This window comes from Cyanistes caeruleus, chromosome 8, assembly GCF_971803275.1.
Source record: "Cyanistes caeruleus chromosome 8, bCyaCae1.hap1.1, whole genome shotgun sequence".
Classification (NCBI taxonomy): domain Eukaryota; kingdom Metazoa; phylum Chordata; class Aves; order Passeriformes; family Paridae; genus Cyanistes; species Cyanistes caeruleus.
Window position 1 is genome coordinate 3,621,629 of NC_141708.1, and position 12,440 is coordinate 3,634,068.

Consider the following 12,440-nt stretch of genomic DNA (forward strand, 5'->3'; position numbering starts at 1 on the left):
TTGTAAATACAGAGAATTACCACAGCATGAAAATAATTTTCTTAAGATTTCTAGGAAACATGCAGCCAGCTAAAAAGTGAGACTTTTTCTCTTTCTTTTTTTCTTACTCTTTTTCTACTTAAAGCTGACTCAGAGCTGGAGCTGTATGTCTCTAGTCCCACTGGAGAAGAAACATCATGGATAACAATCAGGAGACCAACAAATACCATTTTATCAGGAATAATGGTTTTATTATTACAGGACACTGTGCCTTACACAGTGGGGTTTATTTAGTCAAAATAATTACTGACACTTCAGTGTCTTCCTGGACTGTCAGTAATTATTTTGACTAAATACTACTGGTGTCACTTCACAGGACTCTTCCCTTAGCTGAACGCATGATGGTCATGAAAGCTTTAATGAATGAGTATCTCATTAGGAACAGTTGAAGAATATCCACAGTAAATTAATACCAAATTTCTAATGGAAAATATTTCCACTGGAAGCTGTGACACTAAGAAGTGAATGAAAAACTAATATTAAGTAAAAAACAGCAACAAATGACAGCTTGATTTTGAAGAGCTACTGAAGAATTAGTCACAGAAATTGCCTTAATAAGTTTCAGTCCAGTTCCCAGACCATCAAAGAACAACATGATGCCTTTCACACTGCAATCTCACAAGTTTATTTATAATTTCCCATCTACTTTTTCTCCAGGGCCCCATACTTTCCCATTTTTTCAGGAGCACTTTCAGCAGCAGCTTCCAAACTTTTAAAAAATCAAAATGACATGGATACAAATGGGGCACATCAGTCTTACAGCCCTTCACATCAGGGAGCAGAAATGCTGGATAACTCTTCTTTATAAGCAGCAGAGCTGCTATTGACCTGCAGAATCCTTGAGACCCTTGCATCACTTGGTGAGATGGAGCTCTCCTAACACACCCCGGGGGAGGAGAGAGGAGTTTGCTCCTGACATATCCACAAAAAACAGTGGTGGCTTCTCCTGTCACCTCCTCTCCTTGGGAGCTTCCCAGGAAAACCTGGACTTCAAGGCTGGACATACCTTGGAGCAACCTGGTCTAGTGGAAAGTGTCCCTGCTTGTGGCAGAGGGTGGAAATGAGATGGGCTTTAAAGTCCCTTTGAACTGAGACCATTTTAGGACTTTATGAATGCACCCCCGTCAAAAACCACTGCCAAAACCAAGGGGGTTTGACCTTGCTGCTTTGAGCTGCTTATTTTGGACTGTGATTGGCACAGTTCAGCTGCTGTGGAAATCAGACTGTCATCCCTTGTATACAGAGCTTATAAAGGAGGCTGTTGTCACCTAAACAGAAGCCCAGTTTGCACTAAAGTCACTTCTGAATCCAGCTCTGCTTTCTCCACACATGGCACAGTGATGTTGTTTTCAATCTAAAAGACTTCTACTGCCCTTCAGGGAGAAGAGTAATAAGAAACACAGCAAAAGTCAATTCTTCTAGGGAAGACACATGTTAGGATTTGTGTCTGCTCCCTGACAGCGTCCCTTGACATGAATGCAAAGAGGCTGCCAGGCGTGGTGGCAAATGGGGGGATGCCTTAGAGATTTAAGACTGCAATGTACCAAAATAAAGACATAACAATTCCACAGTGCACACACCACAAACCTATCTAAGGGTAATTACACGACAGTCTGTAGGAATCCATAAATATCCTGCTGTCACATGTTATTTGTTAGCGGAATCTACAAAGTTTCAGAATAATTAAAAGATAAGTTAAACGATACCTATGCCCAGTGAGTCAATAAAGTCACTTTCACATCTTTTTTGATATAACATTCACCTTATTTACAAAGAAATTGTTATGCTGAAACAGCTGGGTAACTGCTTTTAATGTTGCCTGACTTTGCATCTGTTCATAATTGAAACACTAATAGAAATCCTACTTATCCAAAATTCCCTGTGTGTTGAACACCTTACAGAGGAGAACATTTTGGGAGTGCTGTCTTGGGGCTCTGTCAGTGGAAACACTCGATGCTTTAAGTTCCATAGTTCTTCCTAGTTCTCCCTTAGACTTCCCCATGAGAAAAAGGTCTTTAGGTCAGAGAATGTTCTCCATTATTTAAAGAGGAACAACTTTTCTGAGTCTCAAGTACAAACCTGAAGCACCACTCAATGCTGCTGCTGTGAAAACATCATGAAAACCCTGTCCCTTAAGAAGAAACACTGAGAAAAGAAGGTAGAGTTGTCAAGAGAAGCACTCACATGACCAGAAGTTTATAGGTGGAATAAGGTGGCACCTTAATTTTGTGTGATGAAGATGCAGGAAGATGGGGGATACTGGATTTCCCAATCCCTTGCAATGAGACATCATCCAGGCTCACTCATGTGTCTCCTTTGGAGGAGAGATCTGGCGGGAGCAGGGGCAGAGCAAAGCCTCACGGCTCACATGCCATTTTTAAGAAACTTTTAAGTCTCCAAAGTGATTTCTTGGATGTTGTGTGGAGTATAAATTAATCAATTTTAACTGGGATTGCAAAGAGCCACTTAAAAAAAGTCCAGAATGCTGAGGTGAGGAATCCAGCATGGTGAAAACATTGTGATGCTCAGAGCAGTTCTGGTGTTGTGTCTGCATATTCATCAGGAGGCACATTTGCCTGATCAGCAGCAATCAATAACCCATTGCCTTTGGAAAGTGAGCAGAGGACACGTAGCAGCCTTTGAGGTGATGCAGGAACGTGATTTCTGTCTAGAAACCCAATTCTGTTTCCTGCTTCTAACAGGTAGCAGCGATCAGCCTGGGCCTGAGGTGTTGGCAAGGCACAGTAAGAGGTTCATTCATACAAATCCTCCCCACTCCTGGTGGGTGTGAGTTTTATAAACTGAACTTTTAAGAGGGATCATTATGCTGTGTTTCAAAACAAGGAGGCAGCACACTGAAGGCAGTGACAGCAATGTGTCTGTGCTGTGCATCTCAACTCAGGGCTCCAAGTGCCTTGGGAAGAGAATTCCAAGCTCATGCATTATTCATCTGCAATAACTATCTTCTAAATTGTAAGAGGTAACAACAATCAGTGCTCATTCATCCCTGCCATCACTACCCTTAACAGGGACCAGCCCTGTAATGTCACTGCACAAGAATATTTCTGGAATCTCTCTCCTGCTCAGGCTCTTACAAAAATGCAGTGAACAGTTAAAAAATTAGGCTGGTTATGCATATCCTCTCCCTGGAACTTCCCCAACATCATGACTGCTTCCAGTGCTGGAATCTGCTGAAAACTTTGTGAGCTGAAGTGCTGCAGTTAGAGAATTGTAAGTCAAAATTTTAGAAATATAAATTTTCTTCCATTTACGATGTATGATGGACATTTCTCTGCTTTTCTTTCTCCTAGGTACTCGGTACAAGCTGGTTTCTGAGGATAAACACACTTATGTGTGGAAATAATGGAAAATGGACTTAGGCCATGTGCTTTTGTTGCTTAGTTTAATGATTTTGAGGTACATGTCACATTGTGAAAGGCTGCATTTCCTTTTTGGGTTGTATTTTATCAGTTAGACCCATTGCTTCTGGCACAGATATGAGTGTTACACCAAAAACCTCATGAGGAATCACAGCCAGGGGCTTTGAGACATCCATTAACCCGATATCACACTGGTGAGAAGTCATTTTCTCTCTTTCCTAACTGGAATAAAGAGAATTTAGTACAATACCACTTGAGGAGTTGATAATCCTGGGTGAGGCAGCCCTGGCTGGCTGGACTCACTCTGTTGAGGTGATTTTGAATATGGATGAGACACTTTGGTTTGCAGAACTGTTTTCTTTATGTGAGGATAAGTGAGATGCTGCTGAGATACAGCATTTTCCCCTTATGCTCTCCCATCTTCCACAAAGACTCAGACATAATCATTGTCCCCCAGTTATATAAGCAAGTGTCCCTCAGTTCATCAAGCACGGAGAAATATTACCTGTGCCACTGCCATTGTTAAAATGGATTGCAAGAGGAAGGCATAAAATAAGATTTTGACAGCAAGGGAGACAAAGAGATGAAAAAGAAAATATGATTTTCTCCAGAAAATGCAGATTATTTTCTAAATCCTAAAGAGTGGCTATTTCTGGGGAATACAAATCAGGCAGCACAAAGGAAGAAAAATAAATTAGATGCACAGCCAGGTAAATCTGGTTAACTGAGTACTTTAGCTGAGTGCAGGTGCCTCTTGTTCTTTAAATGTTGTGTTCATCCACCCTTTTCCATGCATACCTTCCCCAGAGGTGAGGGCTGTAACTCAGGGCTCAAGGCTGCTGTCATTTGCACCTGGAGCATCTTCAAATCATCCCAGTTTGGTTATGGACACTGCAGTGTTTTTCTTTATCCTTCTATCAGGAACATTGGCTTAGGTAAAGAGGCTGCTCCAGTGGGCTGCCAATGAGCAGCTGCAGAGTTGGATGGGGTCAGTGGTGGCAGGTGAAGCTCAGCAGGGATAGAATCAGAATCATTAAGGCTGGAAGATGCTTTTAAAATCATGAAGTCCAGCCATTAAGCCAGCACTGCCAGATCTATCGCTCCTTCCATCCCCTCAGCATTCAGTGGGGTCTGTGAGCAGCAAAGTTAGGAACAATTTTGAGTATTGTCCACCAGTGAAGAAGAGATTAAATAAGATTTGCATTCTGTTAAGTATAAAATTCTGAAGAATCTAACCAGCTGAAAGCCTGTTTTATTTTCAAGTATTTATTTTCACCTTTCCCTCTGCTAATGCTTCATCACAGAAATGTTGGTGAGCCAGGACCTAAGCTTGTCTGCAGCTTGGTGAAGAAGTGGTGCAGTGTGCTCTGAAATGCAGCAGTGCAGGCTGAACAGCTCACACATGGGTTTGGGAGCTGTAACAAAGAGCAGAGTTTCTATTCTCCAGACAGGGATATGATAAAGTCTTTAAAGGTACAGAAAGGAATGTCCTTGAGTCCTGCTGAGTTCACCCATGGTCACAGCTCACCATCTCAGCAAGGCAGGTGAATCACTCATCTTGTGGAGCACATTTTGAGGGGCATTAAAGGGGTAAAAGCTTATGACCACTGAATCAGACTGACTCTCTTCAAGAATTAATTTTGAAGCTGCAGTTCTAAAGCTGTGAATTAATTTTCCATCAGAGTTACAGAGCAAGAGCAGGAAATCCCTGCTCTGCATCTGCTTGAACATCACCCTCCTGGTTTTTCCTCCAGAGTGCTTTGAAAGAAGCTGTTTCCACCACTTCTTCAGTGTTTGTAAAGCACTGCTTATGCTCTACCTTACTTATTAATGAACCTTTTACTCTCTGTCTGAAGGTCCTTGCAGCACACTTGCAGAGAGTAGAGGGTTGGAAGTGACCTTAGAGATCATCTCATTCCACATGGGCAGGGACACCTCCCACCGTCTCAGGTTGCTCCAAGCCCCATCCCACCTGGCCTTGGACACTTCCAGGGATGGGGAGTCCACCTGATTTTGAATGCCTTGCTCAGTATTCCATGTGAATAAACATTGTACAGAGCAGCTACAAGCAGGTGGATTCCTGACTCAAAGTCGATATACCCCCCACAGTCTGTGCAGGATCATTTTTGCTGTGAAGATAATATTGCTTGTGGTGTGCTTCTATAGCTTGGCAGAATGAAAATGCTTTCAGTTTTAGTTAAAAGCCTGGATGCCAATGCCACTGGGGGAAAAGGAAGTTACAGTCTCACTCATTTGTTGTTGGAAAGCTCATATGCTGCACTGCCAAGTGACATATCCTGACATTAGACATTTCCCATCCTTTTGGGTTCATGGCTTTGGAGTTCTTTTAGGGTGCCAGCTGATGTGATGATATAGGTTCAGCTCGTTTCCTACATGTCCCCAAAATAAATGTCCAAGAAAATGGAATTTAATAGATCAAGGAAAGATTAATGTAGCAGTAAATGGGCAGAGGCAGAGGAATGTCTTAGCAAGCTGCTGTTCTCTCATCTTGACTCTCTCATCAATACTTTTCAATCTGCTGTGCTGAGAGGGATATCACTTCTAATGCCCTAAGGTCACTAAAACCTCACATGAAATCTGTAATCCCTGAGCTGACAGCACAGCAAATGATTTCTCTATTGGTCTTCATAACTGTAATTGCCACTGAACAGAATCTTTATATATTTCTCACTCTAAATCGTGGGACTGATGACACGGATGGTCTCTGTACAAAGATAAACCTGATGGTTTCTTATGAACAGTGCTGCCTGTTGGCTTTTATGTCTTTCAAAAACAATTTCTTACCAGATGGTCTTCTGAGATTGTACAATCTTCTCCTCTATAGCTGAGGTAACATTGACATTGTAGCATAAACCTTAATTTCCTAGGTATTGTAACCCATAACCACATAATGTAAAAAAAGACCAACCCAAAAAAAAAGAAACAACAAAAAAACTCTTAAGAAAGAATTTTCTCTGTTGTAGCACAAACCAGAAAAGATTGCAGTGCTGAAGAGTTGTGCAGGTTTGTAAAGCTACTGATTTGTGGAGTATACATGGCTTTGGGCATAATTAACAGGATACTGAGATTTTCATTAATTTATGTTCTCAGCTCACAGATGCTCTTTCCTGGCTGCTGAGGAGTTGTGGTGTCTAACAGCTGCTTGTTCATTTCTTTCAGGCCATGGAGCTTCAGGGCTGGGGTAGCCACAACTTCTCTGGGCATCCTGTGCCAGGGCCTTGCAACCCTCACAGGAAGAAATTTCTCCCCAATATCTAATCTAAATCTCTCCTCCTTTGGTTTAAAACCCTTCTCCCTTGTCCTATCACTATCTGCCCATCTTTTCACCAAGAATATTTTGGCTTGGCAGCAGAGGAGCAGAAATGTTCATTTTAACCAGGAGCAAGTAGGAAATGACTTTTCCTGGGTGCCCTCGGAGGTGCTGAGCTCAGCAGCAGCAGGTCAGCTTTTCTTCATGGGTAAAAAATGCCAGCGTTTGAACCACTTGTCAGGTAGCAGAACTTTAATGTTGTCAAAAGACTTTTTTTTCTCTTTGTTTCCAGTATTGTCTTCCCATATTTCTCAAGTAGATGTGAAAGCAGTGGGCTGGATTTTGGGCTGGTTGAGCTGTTACTTTGACTCAATAAAGATATATTGATTTCTAGCCACTGAGAATCTGGTTTTATACAGAGCTTATTAACAACTAAATCCCACCAAAATTGCTGAGTCTGATCCTACTGATCCTTGTTTGCTTCACTGAAACAAAATAGTTTTATTGTCAATAACTTTATGCATCTCTCCTGACTGGGTCCCACAGTTTTATGAAAAACTCTGTCTTTAAGTTATCTTCCACTGAGGACCAGCCTGTTGTACCCCCTGGTAATTAGACAAACCAAATTAATGCACTTCCTACAAAAAAACCACTCCAAATGTTTTAGATAAAAAGTGATTTGGGGTGGACGGCACGTAGTTTTCCAAAGGAGACAACCACCAGTACAGAGCGCTGAGCTAACAGAAAATATGGTTGTTTTTAGAGCAAATACCATCTGTCATGAAGCCATGGGAAAACTCTCAGCAATATCATAAATGTGACCATGAATGAACTTGCAGGATTTCTCCAGAACCTTCCCAACATGAGGAGAAAAACCATTCCAGGGAAATCTCTCATCTTGAACCCATGTGGAAACTATGCAAGGAAGTATTAATTTCTGGAAAAATGTTCAAAGCAGTTGAAAAGTGAGAAAGGAAATCAGCATATGGGGATGAAGCAACTCCATGGATTTAAACAGCAAACAGGAACAGAGGTAGCTCCACAGTCAACAGCACGACTGACACAGCAACCAGCCAGGAAGCCAGATGCTGTGGCTATAGAAAATATCTTCCACCACTTGGCATTTGACTCCTCTGGCTGCCAAGGACAATGGAAAAAATCGCGTGTGGGAAGTCACACCACAGGAGATCCAGAAGGCAGTTGCATATGAAGAGTTTAAAAAAAGGCAGGGCTGCTCCTTTTCTTTCGGGAAGGAAAAAGGCAGAGGAGCTTTCGTGCAGGGGAAAACAATGTTTGTTTTGTCAGGGTGATGAGTTTGGGTGCTTAGGTGGCAACCCCAGTGCAAGGCTGGACACATGGCAGGTTGCCACCACTGGTGGCACCCATGGGTGGTGGAACCTGAGGTGCAGGGAGCAAAAATCAGCTGAAGACAGTTGTTGGGGATTTTTTGAGGAATGAAAACACGGCATTTCCCAGAAGAGTCCCACTTTTCTATCCTGTGTGCAGGCAGACACCCAAGGCTTGCTTTTACGGGGGAGGCTGGGGGTGTCAGAGCCATTGAAAGTTCAGCAGGGTTTAGGCAGAGGATTGGGCTACACCTGTGTAAACTGAGCCCTTGTCTTAATCTTCAGAGAGATTCACTTGTGTACTCTAGCTGCCACAAGAAGGTCAAGCAAGAATCCCTTGTTTTCTGAGATAAGCCTATGAATAACTCTTTTAAAAAAGTAACTATTCCCAAAGAAAGGGTGGGCTGAGGTTTGGAAGAGTCTGTTTTCTGAAGATACAGGACAGCCCTTTTTATGCTCTCACACATGCTCCCATCTGCCAGCATTTTGCTTTTAATGAAAGAGAAAGCCAAAACAAAACTTTGATGACTTTTCCTGCCCAAAAGTAAAACTCATTTGAAGGGAAAAAATGGAGATTTGCAGAGATTGTGTTCCCTCAGTGGGTAAGAGGCTGGACAGCTGAGCCCAGTGGGGTTCACATCCGTTGTCTGTCTGTCCAGCAGCACCACCTGAGCTTGGGCAGCATCACTCCAGGTGGTTCCTGGAGAAAGACAGAGACAACTCATCTAAAACAAACCCATCCTGTTAGCTCATTGCCTCTGGTCTTGAAGTCTTCCCCACTTAACTCCCAGCTTTGCAGGAGGATGCTTATTCCTGTGATTCAGTGAAGGATTTTGGTGTCATACAGTATAAAAGCTTAGCACCATTCTTGTTTTTGTAATCACACTTGCATCACATGGTTTTGATTACTGGTCTGCATTAATGGAGAATGGCTAAATCTGTTCTTTCACTCACCAAAGAACAAGAAGCTTGGCAAGGAGACTTTCTACTGGCAAGTCCCCTGATCCTACTGGGAAAACTCTAGCAGGAAAATGTGTCCTTTAGACCAGTTTAAACGAAGTCTTTATCTTAATCTGCAGAGGGATTCATATTTGAACTCTATCTGCCATGAGAAGGTCAAGCATGAATCTCTTATTTTCTGAGATAAGACTGTCTTGCAAAGCCCCTGCTGTGGAATGGGATTGAATCCAGTGTGAATTGCCTACTGTGTCCAGCTTTGGCTATATAAAGACTACAAAGGGATCACACACTCCCCTCCCATGAACAAATATGAACCAAAGGCAGAAAAGAGAAAACATGTCCAACATAATCAAAAAAAAGATGAACTCTCCCAGCCTGAGGCCTCGTCCCTGGATGATTCTCAGCCAGGTTTTGGTGATCAAAGCAAACTGGGATTTTTGTGGCTAGAAGAGAGAGAGATGCCATGGAATTTCCTCTTGGGAGAAGGGAGATGGGAAGAGATAGGAAGTGCTTTGGGACCATGATGTCCATGGTAGCTGGCATCTTCTGAGCCCAGGGAAGGGCAGTTTAAGGGGACTCATGAATTTTATTCAGCTGTAAAACTGACAAACACTTATGGAAACACAGAATTATGTATGTTAGGTAGAGAAAAAGAAGAAAGGAGGGACAGATGCTCTCATGGATATTTTTCCACTGTTGATCTGTGTCCACAAAAATGGCCGGAAAGCAGCTGGGGATTTAAATTGGAGGTGTTTGGCATCTTGTTTGCACTGGCTATTTCCTGTCTTTTGCTGTGCTTTCCCACCCTGAATGGATGTTTTTTTGGCACAGGCAAACAAAAACACATAGTAATAAATTAACATTAGTACATGGCCTTTTAATTCCCTCCTTTCTTTTCCTATATTAGGAGATAAATGCATTTAGGAAAACATTCTTTCTCACTCATTTTATTAAATATTTAAGTGGATTAACAGAGTTGCTGCTAGAAATGGAACTCGTATTCTGTGCCTGTCTGTGGGCTCTGGTGTTAGTCCCTGGGATCCCACTGGATTCACCAGTCAGCCCATGGCCTGCCCAAGTAGTTTCCAGAGCAGTGGCTTCATTAGCTGCATTAATCAATCTTTCAGCTAATTTATTGCAGGTTTGTGCTGCGAAGGGAGGCTCCTATGAGGAGCACTGAGGCGCTTGGCAGGTCTGTGAGCCCAGGGCTCTGAGGCTGCTCCCACGGGTCCATCCTGAGCCTCCACCTGAGAGATGGCTCCAGCACAGGCTCTGGACCTCTGCTCATCCCCTCTGCCGTTCCCTGCCAGGAGAAAGAGCTACAGAGATGATCTCCAGCAAGAGGAGCAGCAGTGCCACCACATCTCCAGAGTGCTTCTTTCCCACCCTCTAGCACCGAGCACAGATTTGTCTGACATTCAAAGCCCTAACTTGATGATTTTGCACAAAGCTTCCTTTTTCTTTTCTTTTTTTTTTCCTTTAAGAATGAAGTAGTATTTTATAAATTGCTAGTTGTTGGAGACTTTTGTGATCATTTCATCACTAACTGACTTACACACCTTCCTTGTGATGTGGTGCCAAGACAAGCTGAAAGACCTACCCAATGCAATCAAAGCTCAAACTTTACAGTGATAAGCCCATCAAAAATTCTTTTTGCTCCTCACAATTTCAGCCAAGCAGCAGCTTGGTGTGTGTGTAACCTGTTTTGTGAGCAGATTTTCCAAGGAGGGGAAGATATCCTGTAGAAATGTCAGTGCAAGCAGGACGTGCTTCCAGTGCTCCTTCCTGGGAACCCATTAGTCCAGAGGCAGTGGAATGACTGTGTAAGTATTTCTCTTGATGAATACGGGCATGAAGTGGGATGTAAAGAATCAGGAGGACTCCACATTTGTCCCTGGATCCTTCCCTGTGTGGAGTTGCAGTGGGAGAATTGCAGGGGTCCACAGCAGTGAAAGAGAAGGTGGTTATGTCCTTGGGAGTTCCACACAGATCTACCCGGCCATAAGCTGGTAAAAAAAACAACAAATAACTCCAGAAGAGAGAGTATAAAATCCAAACCACACTGGAGCAGAATAACAAGCCAGCTGGGCCTGAAGTTTAGTGTCACCAGCACCCTGACAAGTGTCACTGCCCCGTTCCTGTGCAGCTGTTTCCTGGCTCACACGTGAGCTGTCACCAGCAGACACGGGAGCCACGAGCCAGCTGCAGACCCTGGCTGGCTTTGCATTTCCTTCTTTTATAACAGGCTGAAAAGTACAGAGTGTTTCTGCTCCCTAATGCAGTACCTGTCAGTGACTTCACTCGGTACATCAAGGAAGAAAAATGATGTTTATAGTCCCTCAGGACAGGAAAGTGGGGGTTTAAATAATTTTGCTTCTTTTAACTCCTCTGATTTCTCCAGCGCAGATGAAAGAAAACAACACATCAAATATTAATAATAGAAAGATTTTGAATTGTGCTTCCACTCCATGTGCTCCTGAAATTGTGACATTTCCCACTCCACCATCAGAGTCCTGTTGCTTCCAGAACAGCCATAACCCATACAGAGCATGTGGGAATTGTTCTGACAGGAGGAATCCCACTGAAACATGAACCTCCTTTTTATTTGGGTGCCAGGAATCATGTAAATAGCAGACAGCACTGCCTGTGTTATATAAATGTGTATTGCTGCAGAGAAATTAGATATTTCCAAACAAACATTAAAATCTCTTTGCAGGAAGGGTTTTCCAGCCCTGGCACAGCTGCCCAGGGCAGTTTGGAGTCCCCATCCCTGGAGGGATGAAAAGCCCTGTGGATGTGGCACTGGGGACATGGGGCAGTGATGGCCTTGGCAGTGCTGAGAATGGCTGGACTTGATCTGAGAGATCTTTCCCAAGGTAAATGATTCAGTATTCTGTGATAGCACCTAGTTCTGGGAAATGTGACATTACTGGGAACTCCACAATCTCTTGGAACACGAAAAACAAGATTTTGGAAGCAGAGCTCTTAGGAATTCATGGGCATGGCAAAATGAGGGTGGGCATAAGCCTGTTCCAGAAAGTGCAGGTGAGGTTTACTGAGGAGGGCAAGAGCTGCTGGATATGAGCTCAGATATTGTGCCCTGATTTGTGCCATGGCATGGGGTGAGGAACTGTCTGCAGGTGCCACCAGGGCACCTCTGCTGAGCCTGGGGCTGCCATGAGATGTGCAAACACTCCAGTGCTACCTGATGGGAAATTCTCACCCAGCTGCTCGTTCAAGAAGGAAACCCTTGAGTTCAGGATTGTGAGATCCTGGTAACAATGAGTGTGTGATGAGTGATGCTTGTAGGACTTTTTTTTTTTTTTGAGATTTATGGTGTGTACTGAATTCATTTCGTCACCACAAAGTTTTTATACTTTTTGTATATATTTTATACTGCTTTTAGCTCAATGTAGCTCAAAGCTGTGGCTGTGACTGATGAAG